This window comes from Chiloscyllium punctatum, chromosome 17 (assembly GCF_047496795.1).
Source record: "Chiloscyllium punctatum isolate Juve2018m chromosome 17, sChiPun1.3, whole genome shotgun sequence".
In the NCBI taxonomy this organism is placed as follows: domain Eukaryota; kingdom Metazoa; phylum Chordata; class Chondrichthyes; order Orectolobiformes; family Hemiscylliidae; genus Chiloscyllium; species Chiloscyllium punctatum.
In genome coordinates, this window is record NC_092755.1 from 92,710,726 (window position 1) to 92,734,071 (window position 23,346).

The following is a 23,346-nucleotide window of genomic DNA, read 5'->3' on the forward strand; positions in this document are numbered from 1 at the left end:
TGCTTTTCAATTCAGTGCTTCAGCTGTCGTCTTAATTGGCGAGGCCACAGGCATTATATATTCTCCTGGACAACCCCTCTCAAGGGACAGGTGTGATGGGCTCTGTCATTTTCTGTGCTATTCGTTTGGATTGGGGATAACCGCTGCAGTTTTGAAATGGTTGCTGTGGCTGAGATCCACGAATGCCATTGAGTGGTTGAAATATTTCTTCCTTGCATATGTTTTGGGTGGGGATAGAAAAGCAACAAGAACTAGATGCCAGCAATAATTGTTAAAGTAATCATTGAGCCTCTTGCTGTCCCACCAAGCTCTATTCTTTTGAACGCACGAGATATCTATTGCAGCTCTTTATCTTTCCTTGTTACTTTGAGGAGCTTTATTTAGGTCATGGTGCATGGATAGATAAGCTGATTGGATGCCAAGGCTGTTGATTTTGTAATGGTTTTGGAGCAAAACTTTCTGACTGAACCAGCAAGGGATTGCCAAAGTCAGCTGCTCCTTGAGGGGAAGTGGATGAAACTACTGGAATATTCCCAACTAACTTCAGTCAGCAAAGGTCAGGAAGAGGGAGGAACAGGAATGAGGCTGATTTTTTTGAACATTGTTAGGTCTTGTTGCTTCTATATCCTTAATCTGTGGTGATGTGGCATCTTCATGTTCACATGGCTTTGAACAATTTTTTTGTGAAACATGACATTTCAGCCTGCAAAGTTTGACTGTTTTAGTTTGCCTTTAAACATCTAAGTTGTGTTAACTCTTCTGTTGAGCAATTTTAATGAGATGCAATATTTCAGTGCAATTCTTAGAGTTCCAGGCTAGATTTTCCTCTGCCTTGATACAGCCTTTTATCATGTTGCTTTCAGCATATTTTTCCCCCACTGGACCTAGACGTTAAAGACTCCATGGGTGCCTGCAAAAAACTAAATGGGGTGGCACGGTGGCTCAGTGGTTTGCACTGCTGCCTCACAGCGCCAGGGACCAGGTTCAATTCCCACCTCTGGCGACTGTCTGTGTGGACTTTGCACATTCTCTGTGTCTGCATGGGTTTCCTCTGGGTGTTCCGGTTTCCTCCCACAATCCAAAGATTTCCAGGTCAGGTGAATTGCTAAATTGCCCATAGTGTTAGGTGCATTAGTCAGGGATAAATATAGGGTGGGTAACTCTTCAGAGGGGTGGTGTGGACTTGTTGGGCCAAAGGGCCTGTTTCCATACTGTAGGGAATCTAATCTAAATTTACACTAGTTATTCATGAGTGTAAATCTTTTCAATTCAAGTGTATGTAACAAAAACAAATGCTGGAAAAGCTCAGCACGTCTGGTAGTGCTTGTGGAGAGAAATCAGTTGACCCGAAATCTGTCCAAGGATGCTGCCATACAGGCTGAGCTTTTTCCCAATTTCTAATTTGTCTCTAATATACAGCATTGGCAGTTTTTTTTTTGCTTTTTATTAAATATGTACATTTTGCTGTCCCATCATTCAGGATTTGTTTTGCTACAGGCTCCTTCTTCACACTGGGTATTAGTTTTTGCTTATTTCTTCTCAATAGATAAGTGTGATGCTGGAAAGCACAGCCGGTCAGGCAGTATCCGAGTAGCAGGAGAGTCGATGTTTCGAGTATGAACTCTTCATTCTTGATGAAGAGCACATTGGATGCTGCCTGACCGACTGTGCTTTTCCAACACCACACTTTTTGACTTTGATCTCCAGCATTTGCGGTCCTCACTTTCTCCTCAATAGATAGGCTGACATCATGGTCATAGAATCATGCCGATGTACAGAACAGAAGCAAATCCCATCGGTCCAACTCGTCCATGCCAACCAGATATTCCAACCTAAAATAGTCCCATTTGCCAGCACCTGTCCTGTATCCCTCTAAACCCTTCTTATTCATATACCCATCCAGATGCTTTTTAAATGTTGTAATTTTACCAAACTCCACCACTTTCTCTGGCAGCATGTTCCATACATTTACCACCCTCTGCATTGAAAACGTTGCCACTTAGATCTCTTTTATATCTTTCCCCTCTCACCCTAAACCTATGCCCTCTTGTTCTGGACACCTCCCATCCAGGGAAAAGTCTTTGTCTATTTATCCTACCCCATGCCTGTCATGATTTCAGAAACCTATATAAGGTCACCCCTTTGACGCTCCAGGGAAAACAGTCCCAGCCAATCAGCCTTTCCCTGTAGCTCAAATCCTTGGACCTTGGCAACCTCCTTAAGTCTTTTCTGAACCTTTTCAAGTTTCACAACATCCTTCCAATAGGAAGGAGACTAGAATTGCATGCAATATTCCAACTGTGGCCTAACCAATGTCCAATACAGCCACAACATGACCTCCCAACTCCTATATTCAATAAGGCGAAAGTGAGGACTGCAGATGCTGGAGATTAGAGTCGAGAGTGTGCTGCTGGAAAAGCACAGCAGGTCAGGCAGCATCCGAGGAGCAGGAAAATCGATGTTTCGGGCGAAAGCTCTTCATCAGGAATGAGGCTTCATTCCTGTGGCCTCATTCCTGATGAAGGGCTCATGTCCAAAACATCGATTCTCCTGCTTCTCTGATGCTGCCTGACCTGCTCTGCTTTTCCAGTAGCACACTCTCCTATACTCAATACTCTGACCAGTAAAAGAAAGCATACCAACGCTGCCTTCACTATCCTATCTACCTGAGACTCTACTTTCAAGGAGCTATGAACCTGCACTCAAAGATCTCTGTTGAGCAACACTCCCTCGGACCTTACCATTAAGTGTATAAGTCCTGCTAAGATTTGCTTTCCCAAAATGCACACCTCGCATTTATCTAAATTAAACTCCATCTGCTACTCCTCAGTCCATTAGCCCATCTGATCAAGATCCCTTTGTAATCTAAGGTAACTTGCTTCGCTGTTCACTACACCTCCAATTTTGGTCTCATCTTGCTAACCATACCTCCTACGTTCGCATCCAAATTCATCACATAAATGACGAAAAGTTGTGGACCCAGCACCAATCCATGTGGTACCCAACTGATCACAGTCCTCCAGTCTGAAAAGCAAACCTCCACCACCACCCTAGGTCTTCTACCTTCAAGCCAGTTCTACATCCAAATGGCTAGTTCTCCCTGTATTCCATGAGGTCTAACCTTGCTAACTAGTCATCCATGGAGAACCTTGTTGAATACCTTACTGAAGTCCATATAGCTCACGTCCACCACTCTGCCTTCATCAATCCTTTTTGTTACTTCTTCAAAACAACTCAATCAAGTTTGTGAGACATGATTTTCCATGCACAAAGCCATTGACCTTTTTGGGATTTCAGCAAGGTGTACCTGTGAGTATTGAGATACTCACTTTTATTTTTGAACTGAAGAGCATGATGATGCAGGACTAGTGGTTTCAACATTTTGGGGTCATTTGTTTGGCGATTATTAAAATCAGTAAACACGCTACATTTATATTAAGATTGTGTTGCTCTCCCTGCGTTTAAATTGCACCTCATTTCTTCAGGATAATACTTACTGTTCACCATTCCTTTCTCAAAAGTGACAATTTATTGCCCTCTAGCTTGAAGCTGGATGTCTTTGTGCACTGTTTTCCAAGCCATGATTTATTTTGACTTGGGCATAGCAAAATCCTGTAGTTTTAACCAACATTCCGTGATTTAGGTGAATATTTACAGTAGCTACCCTAGAAATGTAGTTTGATGTAATCCAGTTGAGTATTGCTGGTGAAAATGATTTTGGCCTCTCTCCCTCCCCATTTTTTCTAATCAATCCTCTCCCATCTCTTTGATTAAAAGCAACAACTTTCTGCTGAGGTGGCTGCTCTCTGATACTTTGCTGCTGATCTTTGGTAGCAGATGCTGGTGGGTGTATTCAACTGAATCGGAGGGGTTTCACTAAGGGATTGTTGCAGGTGAGCTCAGACCTTCATTTACCTGATGTCTCCATCTGTGCACTTCTAGACTGCACTGAGATTTTTGACTCTGCTGTTATGGATCTGATTCACCATATGTAGGAAAGTGCGAGATTTCCCTCCTGGAGAGCAGCCTCTCCTGTTAGGACACAATTAAGACATCATACTGGTATGAAACTGTATTCTATTACCCTTTCTTTCATTAGAAGGAAAAGCATTCTAAGCTACAGTGCTGCCATTTTCTGCCCTTTTCTTCCCCAGGGGTTGTCATGAAATGGCTGCTTTGCCATTGCATGTATTAAGGAGAGGTTTGGATTCCACTTGTAACATAAAATAATAATTCATCATGATTGAAAAGTGACAATGGCGTTTTCTTTTTTGTCGGCACTGCGGATCTACCAATAGAAGTGGTTTGGATCAAAACATCTCAAGCGGAACTTGAGTTTCAAATTACTTGTTTGTAAGCATAGACCTTATGCAAATTATGAATTGAAATTGTATAATAGATTTGCAAATCAGTTTTATGCCTGTGTAAGTAAGTAGTTCAAATGCACTAACTTTCATGATTGCATGTGTTGTCTTGAAATTATATGCTGTTAAAATCTGTGCAAACCTTCCTACTGTTTTTATGGTGAGTGTCAGTGATGTGAATTATTGCAAAACCTATCCAACAACTGAGTTGAATTAACAAATGTAGACCTTCAGTCTTTCATTGTCTTTTTAATTTCAGTTCTTTTAGTGTCTGAACCATTGGCTGCTTAACAGCATCAAAATGGGTTGTCGTGTATATTGCATTGTCATTATGTCAATATACTTTTGAAATGTGCTCATGCTATTGTCAGTGTATCATAGTATAAATCAGACAGTGAGAAATCTTTAAAAAGAAAGAAAATAACTTGTATGCATCAATATTTGTAGTCTTCAAAATCCAATCATTTCAGCTGTAGGACATTGGAGCAATACTTCTGATTTCTAGGCCCAAACATTTTCAACTGCTTCAACAACCTCCCCTCTATTCTAAGGTCCCATTCACTGATGATTGAATGATGTTTTGTTTGCGTCACAATTGATTATATAGCTCTCTATGCCTGCATGCAGCATGCCTGAACAAACATCTGGGCTTGAGCTGTTAAAAGGCAAATAGTGTTTACAAACCTGCCAAAGGTTACCTTTTTCTTAAAGTTGGCATTACTATCACTGAATTCCTTGTCATTAATATCTTGTGAATTGCCATTCACCAGATAGTATTTTCTATCAGAACAAGGTTGGAATTCTGTCACAAGTAATACCCCTAACTTCCAGACACCCTCCACTATCCATGTATTAGGAATATGATAACATGCTATTGACTTCCTTGGATTAATGAGGATCCATCTAGAATATTAACCATTAATTCTCTCCACTACTGGCATACTATTGAAGTATGTTTCATCTAGAAGTTCCAGCCATTGCCAATGCATTTTTTCATAACCTCTTCCGATCCTGAAATTTCTGCACCCTGGTAGAACAAAGGCATCAGACACTAACATCTGCAGGTTCCTTTAAGTTAGACATCATCCTGCCTTGGAAATCCATCATCATTCCTTAATCATTGACAATCTTGGAAATCTGGACCTAACAAGTATAAAGTTGTACTTGCACCCTGTGGTTGCAGACTTCCACGAAGGCAGTTCTACATCCATGTGGCCAATTAAAGATTGGTATTAAATGCTGATTGTATCAGCTGTGGTGGCAACATATGAATTTTTTAAAAACTTGTCTTTGTTTTTCCTGTCTGGAGACTGTGGTGGCATCATGTTAATGTCACTGGGTTAGCAATCTGGAACCCGAGGCTAATGTTCTAGACATGAGTTTGAATCCCACTGTGGTGTCATTTGAATTCAATTAACATCTGGAATTAAATCAAAGCTAGTCCAGCAGCAGCCATTTTAATTATCTTTGAAATGTCACTAGGTTCGCAAGTGTCCTTTTAGGGAAGGCAATTCAGTTTTGAATGCTTTAGATGCATAATGCTAGGTGAAAGTGTCAAAGACAAAAAAAAATCTTAATCCGAGCTGTTGAGACAAGGGGATGGAATAGCAAAATAGTTTGGAGAGTGAAAGATTGGTTGCATAGGTAGAGGATGAGGAATCTTGAATTGGGAAAAGGAGAGTGTTTTAAAGAGAAATGGCTGGGAGAGATTTTTTTAAGGAGGTGGATAAATTGAAGTTAAGCTAGATTTATTCATGAGCAGTCACTCTATACCCAATGATGCAGTTTCCAATGAGTCATTTGGGTGTAATTTGTTTCATGGCCAAGCATGTGATGCAGTGACATATGGAGAAAGTTCTGATACATTAGAATTTCAACTGTTGTTTCTTCCAACCTTTTTTGGTAGTTTGTGACTTATTCTGGGCAAAGCACTGGCAGTATTTCTGTTTGAGATGCAAACTTTTCAAGAGAATTTTTGGTATTGTGTGAAGTTTGTAAATGAGCAGAATGACAACAGATGAAATTCAATACAGTACTGATAAATGCATGGCTACACATGGAAGGGAAGCAAAGGTGCCATAGGTATCTGTGGATGTAGAAATATCTTAAAGCAGAGAAGGACTGGGGAGGATAACGTGTGCAGTTGTACAATGATTATGTTGCTGGGCTAACTCTGGTCAAGATTGCTATGCTTTTAGTTTGCTTTGGATTTCACTCAATGTTTGGTGGTCTTTAGTGGAATGGTAATTGGATTTTCTAAAGTCTTAGCTTTGTTTTGCGATCTGATCTTTCATTGAGTCTATGCTTCAGAGCAAGTGGAAAGATTTGAAAAATAATTAATTTGTGGCTGATTGGTATGAGCATTGAAGATGGTCAGCTCTTTAATCTGTCTGCTTCCTGTACATTCTCTTTCTCCCCATCTGGTACAGAATCTTCATGCAGCCTTTTATCTTTAGATAAGCTCCTGTGGTTTCTACAGCAATTCGAGAAAAGTATTAAGTATTCGACTTGTGTGAAGCAGATGTAGGAGATATAGCAGCTTTCAAAGCTGCAAATTCTGCCTGTTGATTCAGTTCTTTGGGTGGGAGGGGGTTCTCCATCATCTCACTGAGAAAATTGTTTTTTAATTGTTGCTCCGAACTTCCTTGCCACTGCTTCCATTCCTCTGTGGCCACTTGTTGAGGCTGACCTAGACCATGTGATATCTCTGCCTTTATCAATCCCAAGGAGGACTCTGAACCTGTATGGTTTACTCACCTCTGCCACGGAAACACCTCACTGCTTTTGTCCCTATTCTCCCTCCTTTGCTTGAATCCTCATTTTGGCCCCCACTCCCACCCTACTGTCACAAGTCGAATTCCAACTTATCTACTTCTCTGCATGGAGTCCTGTTCATCTGTCACAGAATTACAGTGACTCCCTATGCTCAATGCATCACTTCTGTAAATCGTTGTTTCCAACCTAACAGCAATGTCAGAGTACTTTACCACAGACTGCACTGGTTCATCTTGTCAAAAGCAGTTGGGAATGCAAGATAGATGCAGGCCTTGTTGGAATGTCCATGTCTCTTGTATGAATTGAAAGGGTTTACTCCTTAATGCTTGGACTAACCTTGTTATTGGTAATGGCGCCACAAAATCTGTTTTAATGACCCACTGAGTTGGTTCGTATTCTTAAGTACCAGCACTTCACTGAACTTCAGATCTCTCATTTGCAAAACAATGCTGGACATCTTTTCAGCCTGCTTTTACAGAAGATGTTATTTTCTCTTCCCAATTTTCACCTTTTCTTTAAGCTGAACTGCAAAGTGCTTTGTGAGTAGCACAATGTTAATTCCATGACTTGGTCTTTGGTTCATCCTCTGCCATGAGCTTCAGATTGGAATTGCAGCCAACTTGATCTGGTTCCCAGCTGATGTCCACATTCTTTCACCTTTTAATTGAAGTGGTTGAGGAAGCTGGTCGTGACTGAGGAATTCTGTGGATAAATCACCGTTACAGAATTTAACTCAGAATAGGAATTGAACCTGAGGCACCTTGATTTCGACATAAGTGGGAGTTGTTTATGCAGGTTTGAATGTGTTTTAATACTGGTAGCATTCCTGTTACAAATGTGAATGCAAAATGTTTAGTACATTCACAATATGAAAATGTATCTGAAAACGAACAGTTGTGAATTTACAATGGATTTTTCCATGCTGGTCTTCTGTCTACAACTGTTTCCCAAAGTGGCAGTTGAGACAAGTTTTTTTAACTTCTTCGCAGGATGTGGGCATTGTTGGCTGAACCATCACTTTTATTGCCCATGCCTAATTGCTCAGGAGGCAGTTAAGAGTCAACAACATGGCTGATGTTGGGAGTCACGGGTCAGACTGGATAAGGATGACAGTTTCCTTCCCTAAAGGACATAAGTAAACCAGATGGGTCTTTCCCTGACAATCGAAGATGGTTTCATGGTAACCATGAGACTCTTCATTACTTTTTTAGTATTAAATTCAAATTCACGTACCATGGCTGGATTTGAACTCCCCAAAAGTGATCTGAACTTTCGGTATTGCAAGCTGTGAGGCATCAATGGCTGCTATGGAGCATTGACCAAATTATAACAGCTGGACACGCATCCTCTGTTCTCAGAGGTTGTGCCGACTTTCACGCCTTGAAATGGGGTTGCAGAGGGTAAATGTTTGAGGTCCCACCCTCCATGCACCATATCCAAGGTGATTTAGGCAATTAAATAGAAGCTCATGCCTTAACCTTTCTCCTTGCTTGCTTCCCTGTTCAGAACTGCCACTGAACAAAATGACATGGATTGGGTCTAACAGAAGTTGGCAAATTCTGCTTCTGGAGCTCCAGAAGCAAATTATGTCAAGGAAGTGACTATTCCAGGTTATTTGGTCGTTTGTTTTATCTTGGTATCTAATTCCTTTCAAGAGAGTGTGGAGGAAGTCATCTTTTTAATATATTTTGCTATATTTGTGAAGTAAACCTGGTTCGTGACTGTAAATTTTTCCTCTGTCCATTCCATGTCCAAAATGGTTTATGTCACATCTCCAGGTGTTGAGCATACTGGGTGCTTTCAAGTGAACAGCAGTCTATTAATTTGTAATAGTCTGAAGCTACTAAAGCTACAAGCTGAGCAGCTGTCAAGGAGTGGAGGCAACATTATTAATGGCGTTTGCTGTAAATGGGCCATTGCTGGAAGCCATGTTTGTGAAAATGTTGGGTAAGGATCAGATTGTAAAATGCTCCTTGATTTAATAGTCAATCTTTGTGAATTTTGAACAAGGATTTATGGATTGAAATTCCTCATCAATGTTTTAATGTTTTCTAAGCCTAGAGCAAAGCAAGGTCCAAAAGGTTGCATAAAAAATTTAGATGCAATCTACAACTTCTCTAATGTTCAGTTTTTGATTTGAAGCAAGTATGAATTCACTTGTATTGGCAACTACGTGAACAAATGTAGGGAAATATTGAACAATCTTTTCATGTTATCGGACTGGTTGTAAAGTGGATCCGTGTGTTTCAAGACCTGTCAGCAGGAAATTCTATTTGCCTTATCTGTCTTGACAAGCCTTGCTGTAATTTTTGAATGCTGCAAATATTTAGGTTTGGCTGTGGTTTTGTCAGGGATGGGGGTGGGGGAAATGGAGAGAGCACTGTTGTAGTGTCTTGCTTGCCTGTACTAGCTCTGTTGCAAAATAACTTGACATTCAAGATGAAGTTATGAAGGAGACATTGTTCTCCTGTGAAGAAGGTAAGGAACTGAGTCTCCATCCTAACTTGCTTAGATGGTCCAGCGACATTATGTAGTGAATCCCTAGATTAGTTTCCTTAGAAAATGGGGACAGCAGTAGGCCATTCAGCCCTTTCAATCTACTAGATCATTTGATCCCTATTAGCCCAAAGAACTTTATCTGTCTAGTTGTAGAAATTGTGTTATGGTGTCAACCATATTCTGTAGTAGAGTATTCCATGGGATCACCACCTTTGGGTGAAATTGCCTACCCCATATACTCAGATTGTGATCCCTGGTTTTTGATTCCCTTGTCACAAGGCCACTCCTTGGAGATGAAGATATTCCAAATATTTATGACACTGGAACGTGGAATTTAATTGCACCAGTCTTGTTTAACATGCTAATTCTCCACAGACTTTATTTAATGTAATCAGTACCAAAACTGCTGAAGATGATTGAACAGAGACTGTCTTCTCTAGAAAAGAGATGGTTGAGGAGTGACCTGAAATCAAGTTAATGAAGGGCTTTGATATATTGGACAGCGATTTCATGTTTCAGTTTGTGGGGGGAGTTAGGCCCAGATGACATACAGTTGATTCTGAGAAAATATGATCGTTCCGTTCTCATGCGATCTCGCATTATAAGACAAGTGTGCAATAGTCACACATTAAAATTAATTGGGCTGGAATCACGTTACAGTCAATACAAGTAAGAAAAGTTCACATTCCATAAATTATGGTGTAAATTCTTCAGTCGTGTTGAAGAATTACGCATTATAGCAGAACCGACTGTAGTATTAGTTACCAGAAATTCATGGTTAGAACATGGCATTTGCTTCTAAAAAGTTGAGTTCTACTTCCTGCTGTTGCTCCTGTCCAGTTGTCAGATAAAATAGGTAACTTGTAATATCAAGTCAGGTCCAACATGTCTATTTGGTCATATCTGTGCCATCACTTTCAGGGGTGAGGTTTTTGTTGAATTGTGGATTTGGATTGAATGCAACTGACTTTTTCTACAATTGATGAAGAAGTTAGAGCTGCAACATATGAGAAATTTATATTAAAAATACAAGTAAAAAAATGCCTTTGAGTTAAATTCATTACCTTTGGGGACTGTTAAATTTGTATGAGGTTTCAAGTAGTTGGCTGTATATTTCTATGTTGCTTGAACTTCAGCCTCTTACTTGGGATTCTGCAGGGTAGCTTTTTTTTCCCACTATTGTTGGCAGAGTTTGTGAAGCTACAAGTGTGCAAGAAAGAAGATTTCATTTGACCTGGTCTTTCTTACTATCTAACCCCTCTCCCAAAATTTTCAAAACTGTGCTGTGTTAGTTGATATTAGATTTGGAGGCGTTAGTCTTGCAAATAGGCTTTGCAGTGGAACAATTAATGTCTTAAATGAAAATCTAAACAATAGTACTATAGTCTTCTGAAGTGTTTTTTTAAAAAAACTACAATATATAGCTTTAATCTTTTGATATGCCTTTTTAATTTTAATAGCTTTTTCTCTTTCACAATCTCAAACTCAAAATAATGTAATTGCACAGCAATATTCTGTTTTTTCTGTTCAGTGGAAAAAAGACTGTTGTTCATGCAGTCAAATTCATATTAACCAAGTGGCTTTGATATTGCACCAGGGACCTTGGGTTAATGAGAGCACTTAGCTATTTAAAACCGCTGGCATATAATATCAGACCCTGGACTAACTGACAGCTTTGATCACTGTTTTATGATTTCTCATTAATGTTTCTGTGTCTTGCTTCCCCTTCCTGCAGGTATTGACTCCTTCCTGAGACATTGTCCAGTACTTTGTAAAAAGCATTAGTGAGCATTGATTGAGTTTTAACAGGCTATTCTGCTGTGTAAGGCATTCCAAAGGAGCCTAATCTGCTGCTCCACTGAATATCATTGTCAGATCTCGAACAGGGCACAAATCGTAACCATTACCCAGCACCCATTAATCAAATGCAGGGTGCTGAGGCCCAGTTACTTCTGAGGGAAATCATCTCCGATTAGGTGAAACCTTCTCGCTGTCCTGGCGCACACAGCTTAGTTATTCACTAGTTGAATTCCGTAGCTCGCAAGGTCTATTTATCAATTTAGCCATGTCACATTCCATTACATCTAGATTTCTGGTCTTCATTAGAAGAGAATTGATAATCTGCTGTTGGAGAAAATAGCCAGGTAAAAGTCTAATACAACATGTGTAAATAAACATTTAAAAATGCAATCACACAGCACCTTTAACATAGTAAACTAGTGGTCTCAAATCTTTAAGCGCAAGGTTACTTTTTGAATTTAAATGTAGCACAAAATCTATCCTTAAGAAAATACAATATAACTGTTTAACTGCATAAAAATCTAAAGCTAAGTATTATAAATACTAATTTTCTGGTCTACTTCCAAATATGACACCTGTACCTGTATATCATCTGCTGCGTTGAAATCTGGGTTGTAGTTTTGACACTGCTAGTTGTGTACAGTCCAGTGGCTATCTGTGATGCGGGTTTGATAGTTGGATTTGGGGAAAATGTCATCTGATCTAATCCCTGAAATCACTTGTTGAATTCTCATGCTAACTTCCCCAGGTATGTACAGACGTTTTCTGGGTGGAACCATTTTGACTTTTATCTAGTATTTTCTCTAGACTTTGGAAGTGTTACACTGTTTTTATTTATTAATTGGGAGGACTGCTGATCCAGTTTCAGTTTGACTGCATTCACAGCACTGACTAATCATGTGTACTAACTTGCCTGTCCTTTCCTGTGGTTCAAAGTTTAGCTCATTCAGTTTCGCCACTGTCTTCAAGAAACTTGAATTTAAGCAACCACATTGTCTGACAAATCGCTGCACATTTCATTCTTTGATTTAAGAAAAGTGGTTTCGGACATCAGATCTAAAAGTCTTTGCAGGATCTTCCATCAACTTAACCACCTTGCATTAGAATGGAGGACTAGTTCACAACAGGTAGCATCAAGTTTGTCAGTTAAGGATTTAAATAAACTGTGCCAAAGGGCTCTTGCTCCAGTTAAGTTTAGACTCTGAACAATAACTTTTATTATATGAGAAGTCCAAAACTGTACTCGCTAATACTTTTCTAGTGGATTATACAATGGTAAGTGACAAAAAGAGGAAATCAAGATTATTTCTGCGCAATGCAACAAAGACATGTTTGCACCAAGCGTAGCTGGTCCACCATTAGTTTTGATTGAAATCAGTTTCTTGAATGGAATGTTTTTTCTCGAGCATGGAGCTTTTTTGAATTCGCTTTAGGTATTCATTAAATGACGAAAAGAACCTCTTCAGTTATGTTAGTATTTTGATGAAGGAGCAGTGCTCTGAAAGCTAGTGCTTCCAAATGAACCTGTTGGATTATAACCAGATGTTGTGATTTTCAATTCCATAAAGATAGTTCACTTTGACCAAACTGAAACAGAATGCAACAAGGTGACAAAGCCTCGTAAAAGCATGCACTTTTCTTTAAATGTGTGACTTTCACAAGTGGAAGTTTTGAAGAGGCTGATGATCAACGTGCTTGCAGTGAGGTGGTGAGATCAACCTTCAGAGGTGCACAGTGAGGGAACCTGGTGAGATCAGCCAATTAATCACAATCTAAGGGTGGAAACAATGGTAGTAAACTACCCGAAGGGTAGCATCACAAGTATAATTGAACAAACTTTTGTACCAAATTGTATGAGCTATTAAGGCTGATGATGAAAAACTTGGTCAGAGTTTCAAGGAACATCTAAAGTTGATAGTGAAGAAAGATAGAAAGTTGGGGTGTTTAGGGAATGAATTCTAGTAGGAAGTGGAGAGATACAGTCCAGTGTTATGATCATCATTGATGTTACTACTAGATAAGTCAGACCTCAGAATGACATTTTACTTAATAGGTATTTTTATTTAACATGGTGGTCTTTCATGGGCATAAGCACACAAGGCTGCAGGTTTCTGTTTAATAGTAAAACAGAAATTTATTGTACATTACATACAAATAAAATAAACCAAACAAAGCTATCTAATTATAACACAAGTTGAAAGAGTTCAAAACACAGCAAAACAAAAACTTTCCCTGAGGTAACTTATTCCTTTAAATACTTTGAACAATCTTCTTACTAGGAGAAGCAATATACTTGTATCTGGTTTCTAGGCAGTTCAAAGGAAAGTGGACTGAACCTTTCCGATCTATTTTTCTGAGTTAAATTCACTCCTTGATCATTTTAACTCCAAAACCAGCTCATGACATTCAATGTTTTATCTCTCTCCTGTTGTAACACGCACGCATGCACCCACCCACCATTAACACTTCAGGAAGCACATGGTTCCAGAAAGACTGGCCTGGTTAATTTATAAACCCTTTAACAAAAATAGACCAAGATCCATATGCCATTAGTTGAAGTTCAATCTCTTCATAAAACATAAATCTCTCTCCTTTCTTCACACGGATGTGCAAGAAGCCAAATTGGGAATAGTGTTGTAGGGCTGGAGATTGGGGAGGGTGGGGCCTTATTTAACAATTAGCTCAAGGAAGCATTGCTAGTGTTGCCAGTGGACATTGTCTTGCAGAGTAAACTGAATGGAATCCAAGCACCATTGAACTTGGCACAGTGGAAGTTTTGCTTGCACTGGAAGCAGTAGAAATTTGACATAAACCTCTTTCACCTAATTCTTACAGTTGAACCTGGTCTTGACATGCCTTACAGAGAAGAATAAATTTGCAAATACTGCATATTTCAAAGGAATTGGAAAGCTGGCAATGAGTTGAATTTGTACCAGCCTGGAGGTTCTCTTGAAATTAATGCCTTGGATTTTACACTTCTAGTTGGATCTGACCACAGATCTTGCCATTTTACTGCAGCTTTCTCACTGTTTCCATCTTAGACCTTTACACTGTTAGTCACTATTGACCTTTGTAGGTGAAAGTTTTGAAATGGATTACAAATCTACAGCCATTCAATGAGACATATCAGGCACTGGAGCTGATGATTGCATATTGATGCTCCCTAAAGCTGTACATCATTCTTTGAGGTTTTTTAGTAAGATCTTGCAGATGAAATTCAGCATTTCAAGGGGAATAATGGATCATCTCAAGTGATGCTTGTTTGGAAGATGTTTATAATTGAGTTGTCATGCCACTTCCCAGCAAATCCAGGACAGACCTTTTAAGACATCTTTGCATGCTTTGGCTAATGTATGCTGATATTTCTGGAAGATAAGTTTTGGTTATTATTTAAAAGAAAACATGGGTGTTTAGAAGACCAGGTATTCCAAAAGTAATTCATAGGTGATGCACCGGGTAAGTATTGCTAAATTTAAATAAAAGCATGTGGAATCCCAAGTTTTATAAATTTTATAATCAGTAAAAGGCAAAGAAATGATGCAAAAACCTTGATAAATTACTGTCTGAGGGAGCGGAGGTCATTCCCCTTCGGGCAGAGAAGGTTAAAAAAAATTTAGTTCAAAATTATAAAGAACTTTTAATGGAATGAAGAAAGACACTTTCCATTGGAAGGCAGCCATAAATTTAAAATAACTGGTAAAAGAACAAGAGAACATGTGATATTTTGCTTTACACAGTGCAGTAGAATCTAGAATGTTCTGTTGGAATGGTATGAAAGCAAATACAAATAGAGTAGAATATAAACCCAAAAGGGAAAAATTAAATACAGTTCTTTTGAGTAAAAAGCAGGAAGGTTGAAGTAGTTGAGATAGCTGATGGTCATTCGGCAGCAGAATGAGAAAGTGTGTAAGGTATGAGTAGGTGGGGAAAGAGTTAAGTTTGGTGAAACAAAAGATTCAGCTAGTATGACTCTGATCAGATAAGAACTTGCAGTAACCAATAATGCTGGAGGCAAGGGTAGTCAGTTAACAAGGTGGAAAAGCATTCATTTATATAAAGCTATTTCACAAGATGGGGAATGGGGCGAGAGAACTATTTCAGTATTGCTGAAAAAAGGAATTGTGACAAAGACTCATCACTTTTAATCTCAACAGTTTCAACCTGCATGTATAAAGCACATGAATAGTTACAAGGGCCTAAAGTGCTCATCAGGAATGTTATTAAACACATTTAATTGTTTATTCATGATGGGGACTAAAATCTTGATGAGAAGTGTCAAGCAGTGTTTGAGTGTGAGGTGGACTACTGCAGCATTGATGCATAAATAAAGCATAACAGAAATGAGTTAGTTTGGTAACCCTGCACAACAGTACAATATTCATTCCTGTGATAGAAGATTTTGACTAGTTTAGATTGGAGATCTTCTATCAGGTTCTTCGCATTATTCCACATGCCCTATCTGGATGGTTTATATTCTGAGTTACAGTGGTCAGCTGGACAAATTGAAGACCTTTTGAGATTGATTCCAGCACAAAAAAAATTAAAGCTTGAAACAATGAGTGAGTTAGATTGGCTGAAGCAAATTGCTGCAATCAGATCTCTGTCAAGAATGTGGTGCTGAAAAATGAGGCTCATTCCTGATGAAGGGTTTATGCCCGAAAGATTGATGCTGCCTGACCAGCTATGTTTTTCACACCACATTCTCTACACTCACCTCCAGCATCTGCAATCCTCTCTTTCTCCTAGCAATCAGATCCCTGTCAGTTCTGCACTAGTCAGCCAATTATGTCAATCATTAAACAAATCCTGAGTTCTGAACTTATTTCACATATTCACTTTGAGTATGTCCTTGGAGCATATACAGTACTTTTTTAAAAAAAAAATTCTCAATAGCCTTTTCTCCTGAAGGTGTTGCTCAAATAGGTTTCCAAGAATTTGTTGTTTTCAGCCAAATCTTGAGTTAATGAGTATTGATACATCCATTTGACTTGGGGCAGGGGATAAGTTATTTGAGCCTGTATTGATCCTTGCCTCCTGAATGTTCGAATATAGATTTGTTTCAGGTCTGGTTCTGCCCATCTTACTGGGATATGTATTGGTTGGTATTTTCTGAATGATTTGTGTGCTGTGATTTTTTTGAAATAATCATCTCCATATAGAACAGAGTTCAACCCTGGGGTTTATGTAATTGGTGGCCCTCTATTTTCTTGTGAAATTCATTAAGCTTATCGATCTTAAGTTGGATTTATAGAAATACCATAGTGGCCAGGAGCTGCTTTTTAAACCTTTTTGAAATTTATTGAATTAAGTAAGCTTGCTTTCCTTTTGCCCCCTTCCCTAGAATTTTATAATTACAAGTATTAGGTTAAAAATTCAAAATGAATCTTAAAAGATGATCTGGCTGTCATCCAAAGAGGCAGCTAAGGTGAAAAGATTTGATTTCATTATAAGAACTTGAACTTGAATTTTTTTTTAAGCATAGTCATAATGACACATTTCCACACTGTAGGGGTTCTCTGATTTGTGTGTTTCGAATGCTTGGAATGTTGGGGTGTTTACCAATGCAAGCCACACCTGGATGAGGTTGTTAGATGTATCCACTATTTTAATTTTTTGTTACTGCATATCCTTTAGAGTGATTGGAAAAGCAAGTCATCTGCAAATAGCAGTGTTACACAGCTATGATGGATATCATTGTAGGTTACCCTAAGGTATCCTATCAGTTCCAAATTTGTCATAAACGACTTCTTCATTCACGCATGCTGCTCTTTCCTTTCTCCCAAGGCTCCCAGTCAAGCTCTAAGCATTTGGAGTAGAATCTTGTATCATGCCTCTTTGAAAGAGCTATCAAATTTAATCTCTTATCCAAGCTTTTGCTTCCTAACCTTGTCATGGGATTGGTGCGAGTCGGAGAGAGCTGTGATACTGGTTTCGGAGTAATTTGTTAATCTTCTGACGTTGCTTGGGAAGTTGAATGAATTGTCATGCTTTGTGATCTGTTCGTTAAAGGGGTTGGAAAAACATTTTTTACTTTAAAGCCCAAAGAGTAGCGTTGTCTTTAAAGATATACAATGGTTATTAAAGTACTCATTTCTCTTAAGCACTTCATACCTGATGTTAGTCATAGAGGTATACAGCACAGAAACAGGCCCTTTGGTGCAATCTATGCTGACCAAGTTTCCTAAACTGAACCACTCCTATTTGTCTGCATTTGATCCAAGTCTCTCTCAATCTTTCCTATCCATATACATGTCCAAAAGACTTTTTAAATGTTGTAATTGTACTTGCGTCTACCACTGTCTCTGGCTGCTTTGCTGAATAAATATTGCAGCCTTGAATACACTTAATGAACCAACTTAACAGCACTCCTGAGGTACAGAATTCTACAGATTTGTAATCTTAAAGAAGTTCCTCCTCTCTGACTTTAAATGTGTGATCCCTTCTTCTGAACTTATGCCCTGTGGTCCTAGACTCTCCCACAGGGAAAACAACCTCTCTGAACCTACTTTAAGTTCTTTTAAGAACCTAATATTTCAATAAGGTTGTCTTTTGTTCTTCTATATTCCAATGAATACAGGCCTAATTCACTTAACCTCCCAAGCTGGTCCCTCCATACTGGGTTTCAGCCTGATGGACCACCTTTCGATTATCTCCAATATCAATATGTCTTTCCTTTGACAGGGGACTCAAAAACGTTCACAGTATTCCAACTGTGGCCTGACTAGTGCCTTGTACAGATTTGGTAAAGTCCCCCTAATGTTAAATATTCCATTTCCATTCAAAAGAAGAGCCAATATTCTATTTGCCTTCCCAATTACCTCTTGAACCTGGGTGCAAGCTCTTTGCGACTCATGGACAAAGACTTCTAAATCCCCCTGTTCTGGAAGTCTTTCTCCAATTAGATGCTATTTGGCTTCTCTGTTCTCCCTGCCAAAGTATATAACCTCATGGAGCCAATGGATGGCCTGTGGTATTACTGCTAGATTAATAATCCAGTGACCCAGGTAGTGTTCTGGGGACCCATGTTCAAATCCCTCCATGTGATATGGTGGAATTTGAATTCAATTAAAAAAAAATGAAATTGAGAGTCTTATGTTCATGAAACCATTGTCAAAAGAAAAACCTCTCTGGTTCAGTTAATGCCCTTTAGGGAAGGAAACTGACATCCTTACCTGGTCTGGCTCTATATGTGATTCCTTATAAAAAGCAAAATGATTGACTTTGAGCTGCCATCTGTGCAGTTAAGGATGGGCAAAGAATGCTGGCCTAGCTGAAGATGTCCCCATCTTGTGAATGAAGTTTTTGGAAAAAAGGACATTTTTCGATTTCCTCCAAAGTCAAACTATTGTCCTGGCAGGCTTTTACCTTGTTATTGTGTAATTGAAGCTGGTCTTCAAAGATCTGAGGTTTGCCTACAGCCAACCTTTAGCTGTAGGAGAGAGGTTGTCATTGAATAAGATGAGACTGAGTAAGAATCCAATTGAGATTATGAGGAATAGCATTTCTTTTTGAGCATTTATAGTGATTTTGATTGTAAGTTTAGTCATGATGGTCACTGTGAAATAATTGTGCACTCTTAGTTTGACAGAGCTGGGGGAAAACTTTAACATGAGTTGGTAGTTGCTTGGGAGGTGGGAGAACAGGGCTACATCAACTGGATACTGGTGTGACCATGTTCTGGGGCTTAACTTTTTATCTGCTTCACAGTTCTAAGTTTGACATCAAAATTGGAGGTGTAATGGACAGTGAAGAAGGTTACCTCAGATTAAAATAGGATCTTGATCAGATAGACCAATGGGCTGAGAAGTGGCAGATGGAGTTTAATTCAGATAAATGTGAGGTGCTGCATTTTGAGAAAGCAAATCTTAGCAGGACTTATACACTTAATGGTAAGGTCCTAGGGAGTGTTGCTGAACAAAGAGGTCTTGGAGTGCAGGCTCATAGCTCCTTGAAAAAGTAGAGTGACAAGTAGATAGGATAATGAAGGCGGCATTTGGTATGCCTCCCTTTATTGGTCAGGGTATTGAGCACAGGAGTTGGGCAGTTGTGTTGTGGCTGTACAGTACATTGCTTAGGCCACTTTTGGAATATTGCGTGCAATTCTGGTCTCCTTCCTATTGGAAAGATGTTGTGAAACTTGAAAGGGTTCTGAAAAGATTCATAAGGATGTTGCCAGGGTTGGAGGGTTTGAGCTATAGGGAGAGGCTGAATATGCTGGGGCTGTTTTTCCCTGGAGCATCGGCGGCTGAGGGGTGACCTTATAGAGGTTCATAAAATCATGAGAGGCATGGATAGGATATAATAGACAATCTTTTCCCTGGGGTTGATAAGTCCAGAACTAGAGGGCATAGGTTTAAGGTGAGAGGGGAAACGTATAAAAGGGATCCAAGGGGCAACTTTTCCATGCAGAGGGTGGTACGTGTATGGAATGAGATGCCAGAGGAAGTGGTGGTGGCTGGTACAATTGCAACATTTAAAAAGCATCTGGATGGATATATGAATAGGCAAGGTTGAGAGGGATATGGGCCAGGTGCTGGCAAATGGGGGGGACTGGATTGGGTTGGGATGTCTGGTCGGCATGGACGGGTTGGACCGAAGGGTCTGTTTCTGTGCTGTGCATCTCTATGACTTCATAACCAGAAGAGGAGAATTTTTTTTCTCAAGTTTTGGAACACTGTTCCTCCAAAAGGTGATGGAAGGAGAGACTTTGAATATTTCTAAGGTGAAAGTAGATTCTTGATCAGCAATAGAGTGAAAGGTTATTGGTGGGGGAGGGGGTGAAGCGATAACTTATCATGAGCCATGTTCGTTTTAAATAGCAGAGCAGACTTGCAGGGCTGAGCAGCCTCCTTCTAATTTGTATATATAATGATTTGGATGAAGAAGTATAAAGTTGCAAATCTAAGTTAGCAAATGAGACTTCGGAGGTGTAGGAAATTGTACAATTTGGAGAAAATTACAAAGTGACCTAGATAAGGGGATAAAACTACAGAAAATACTGAAATGTAATATTATGCATATTGAATTGGAGACAAAACAGGGATACCTTTGTAATAGAGAGGCTCTAAACTGTGTAGGACCAAAGTGATATGAGATTTACTGAGATGAGATATAAGTCACAAAACTAGCACACAACTATTTTTAAAAAGGCAGATGCGGTATTGGGCCTTCTCCCAAGGGAAGCTAGACTACAACAGGGAGGAAGTTATCTTTCAGTATTTGTGTGCCTTGTATTCCCTTGAGACGAGAAAGTTGATTTTAATTAAGGTCTTTAAATTAAGAAAGGGATTCAGTGAAATAGACAGAGATACTCTTTTTTTTTGGGATGGGTGAATTCAGAACAAGGGAACACAATCCAGATTTGAGCTAGAACATTTTGGAACAAGATCAGATCTGATCAGACATGATAGTGAACACTCCACAGACAACGTGAATGCTAGGTCACTTAAAAATGCACAAAACTGGGAAATGTTTCCTGCATTAAAGGCAGCTGACAATATGGAGCAAAGTTAAATTGAGTTAATATTCAGATCAGCCATGATATGCCTGGAGGGCTGAAAGGCCTACTCCTGTGTTCCTATTTCCATGTAAATAAAAGTAGTTTAAGTGGATTTATGCCTGACCTAGTCTTTGTCCAGGTTTCTCAGCCTGTCTTTGAGATGATCACATAATAAGATCCCTGTTATTCAGTACTTCTCTAATTGGAGTGCTGTGATCAATTGAATCATCCAGGTGCATTTACACAGTTCATATGTTCAGGTGTGTTCCACGTAGAATTTATTTCACCCCACCCAATTGTTTTGTCACAAGTAGTGTGTGCCTGGCTCGTGTTAGCGCTCTGTCTGTCTGGCTCGCATTCTCTTTATTTGGCACAGAAATAAGACTTTGTGTCAGATATTGTAAAGATATTATTTAAACTTAAAGCATGATAAACTGCTGGGTGTCTTTCTGCTTTGACTTTGAGACAATATTGTATTAGAGGGATCTTGCATTTCTACATTTGCAACAGCTGTGAGCATCACCCACCCATAGATCATCATTTCAGAAATGTTTATTTTGAAGAAATATTGAGTCACTTGTGAACAGTTTAATTGTTGAGGCTAATTGCTCAATTAAGGCTGATATCCAAGTGAAGGAGATAACTGTCGAAAATGTAAAGAGACAGGAAAATCTTGGAGAAAGTGAGTGCTAACAAATACAGTAGACTGTTGGTATGGATGGTATCCAAGCTGTGTGTTTTAATGCAATTAAACTAATTAACAGATTGCTTTTGATTTTAGTAGTTTATCTTTTTAGTAGTTCAATCCAGGTTTAAGTAATCGATTTAGTTTCAGACCACTTGCAGTGTACGTCAGTGCCATATTGTTTCCACAGAATTGCAGCCTTCTCCTTTCATGACCTCAAGACATGGTACAGCACTCTTCAGTCAACTTTTGAAGTGTGGTCATATTGTTCACTAAGAAATGCAGGATCCAATTAGTGCACAGCAAGCTTTCACCAGTTGTAATGAGATGAGGGACTTAAGATGATACAGTTCAACATCTTAAGATGGCAGAAACTCATTGGTCATCTATTTACTTAATTGTAAACTGTTCAAACAATTCTACTTTACACATCAAGGAATAGATGATCTTGAGAAAACAGCTCGAAAAATCTTGCTTTGTCATTTGCAACAAAGAGCTTCACAGAATTAATGTATGTGGTCTTCCTGTGGATGATCATAATCACAAGATCTGGAAAGAATTTTGAAGACAAGCTTTGGGTAAGAATTATTTCAAGGATTAACAACTAATTTTCAACTCCATTGTATGTCAGCCAGACAGTAACCCTGAATCGTGTGTCCCTATCAGAAGACACTGCAGCAAAGGGCATGTGTGACTTTTCCAAAGCAGAATTGTCAGAGAGGCTAACTGCAAAAGAGGCAGTGTGGAAAGACCACTGTCGGTGAGGTCTTTTGGCCAAAATACAATGGGGTCTATTCAGTTACCTGTGCCTCAAATGTACATAAATATAGTGTGGAATAAGTAAGGAATGCCTTGGATTTGTTTGTTCTCCATATATAAACACTTTACAGAACTGAACTCTCTTGTGGCACTATGTATATAAAGATATTTTATGAATAAAATAAATTTTTGAAATTAAAAGTCATTGGCTCCACCTATTGAAGCTTTTAAGAAGGATTTTTTGGCAGCTAAAAAGGGCTGTATCACTGACCCATTACTTAAAGATAGATAAAGGCATGAAGCCATAATTGTCTGAAGCATATTTTTAGAGACACTTACGACAATCAACAACGCGCACCAAATCAAGAAACTCTGCAATAGATGCAGCTGTTGCACCCAATCAGAAAAACACTGACCTCTTCCTAGTATATGTAAAAGTATGTAGCAACAAGGGACATTAAACATGCATGAGCAGGAAATCTGGTTCCAAATATCATGCCAGACCCTAGGACAAAATGACAGTGACCAACAAGATGGCACAACACTACCAGCAAACAAAGCTGTTTATAAGGTGTATAAATGCAAGCACAATGAGGTTCAGAGTCATCAAGTGAAAAGCAAATTACAGCAGGTGACCAAGCCTTCCATATTGTTCACCTCAGCTAACTTGTGTACAAACAGTGCATTCCTTGATGTCTGAGCTAATATTATAAACTGTTATTACAACTGGAGGGTGTCATGTTTCAGGAAATCAGAAGTAAGATGGATTATGAGAGTTTTATACTCTGAAGTCTCATGCTCTGATGTAGCAGTAAAATAAACATGCCTCTTAAAGGTATATTAACTATAATACATATCACAACTTTGTTCTCCATTATCTATACTTGCAGAATATCACTAAGCTGTTTACCTCCAGTCACTTGATCATGCAAGTCATTTTACTATCATGCTATGGTTGTTTGGGA

At 39.1% G+C, this 23,346-nt stretch overlaps 1 protein-coding gene across 3 annotated transcripts in view; it reads left to right on the forward strand.

Annotated features, from left to right (window-relative positions):
• coro1cb (coronin, actin binding protein, 1Cb) overlaps positions 1-23,346 on the forward strand; it is a 172,216-nt gene that overhangs the window by 32,616 nt on the left and 116,254 nt on the right. The window contains exon 2 of one of the 3 annotated variants that reach the window (XM_072587937.1): positions 3,778-3,893. The exons of the other annotated variants lie outside the window; for them this stretch is intronic. The gene's annotated coding sequence lies outside the window, so the exon portion shown is untranslated. The remainder of the gene's footprint in view (positions 1-3,777; positions 3,894-23,346) is intronic. 3 annotated transcript variants of the gene reach the window in all.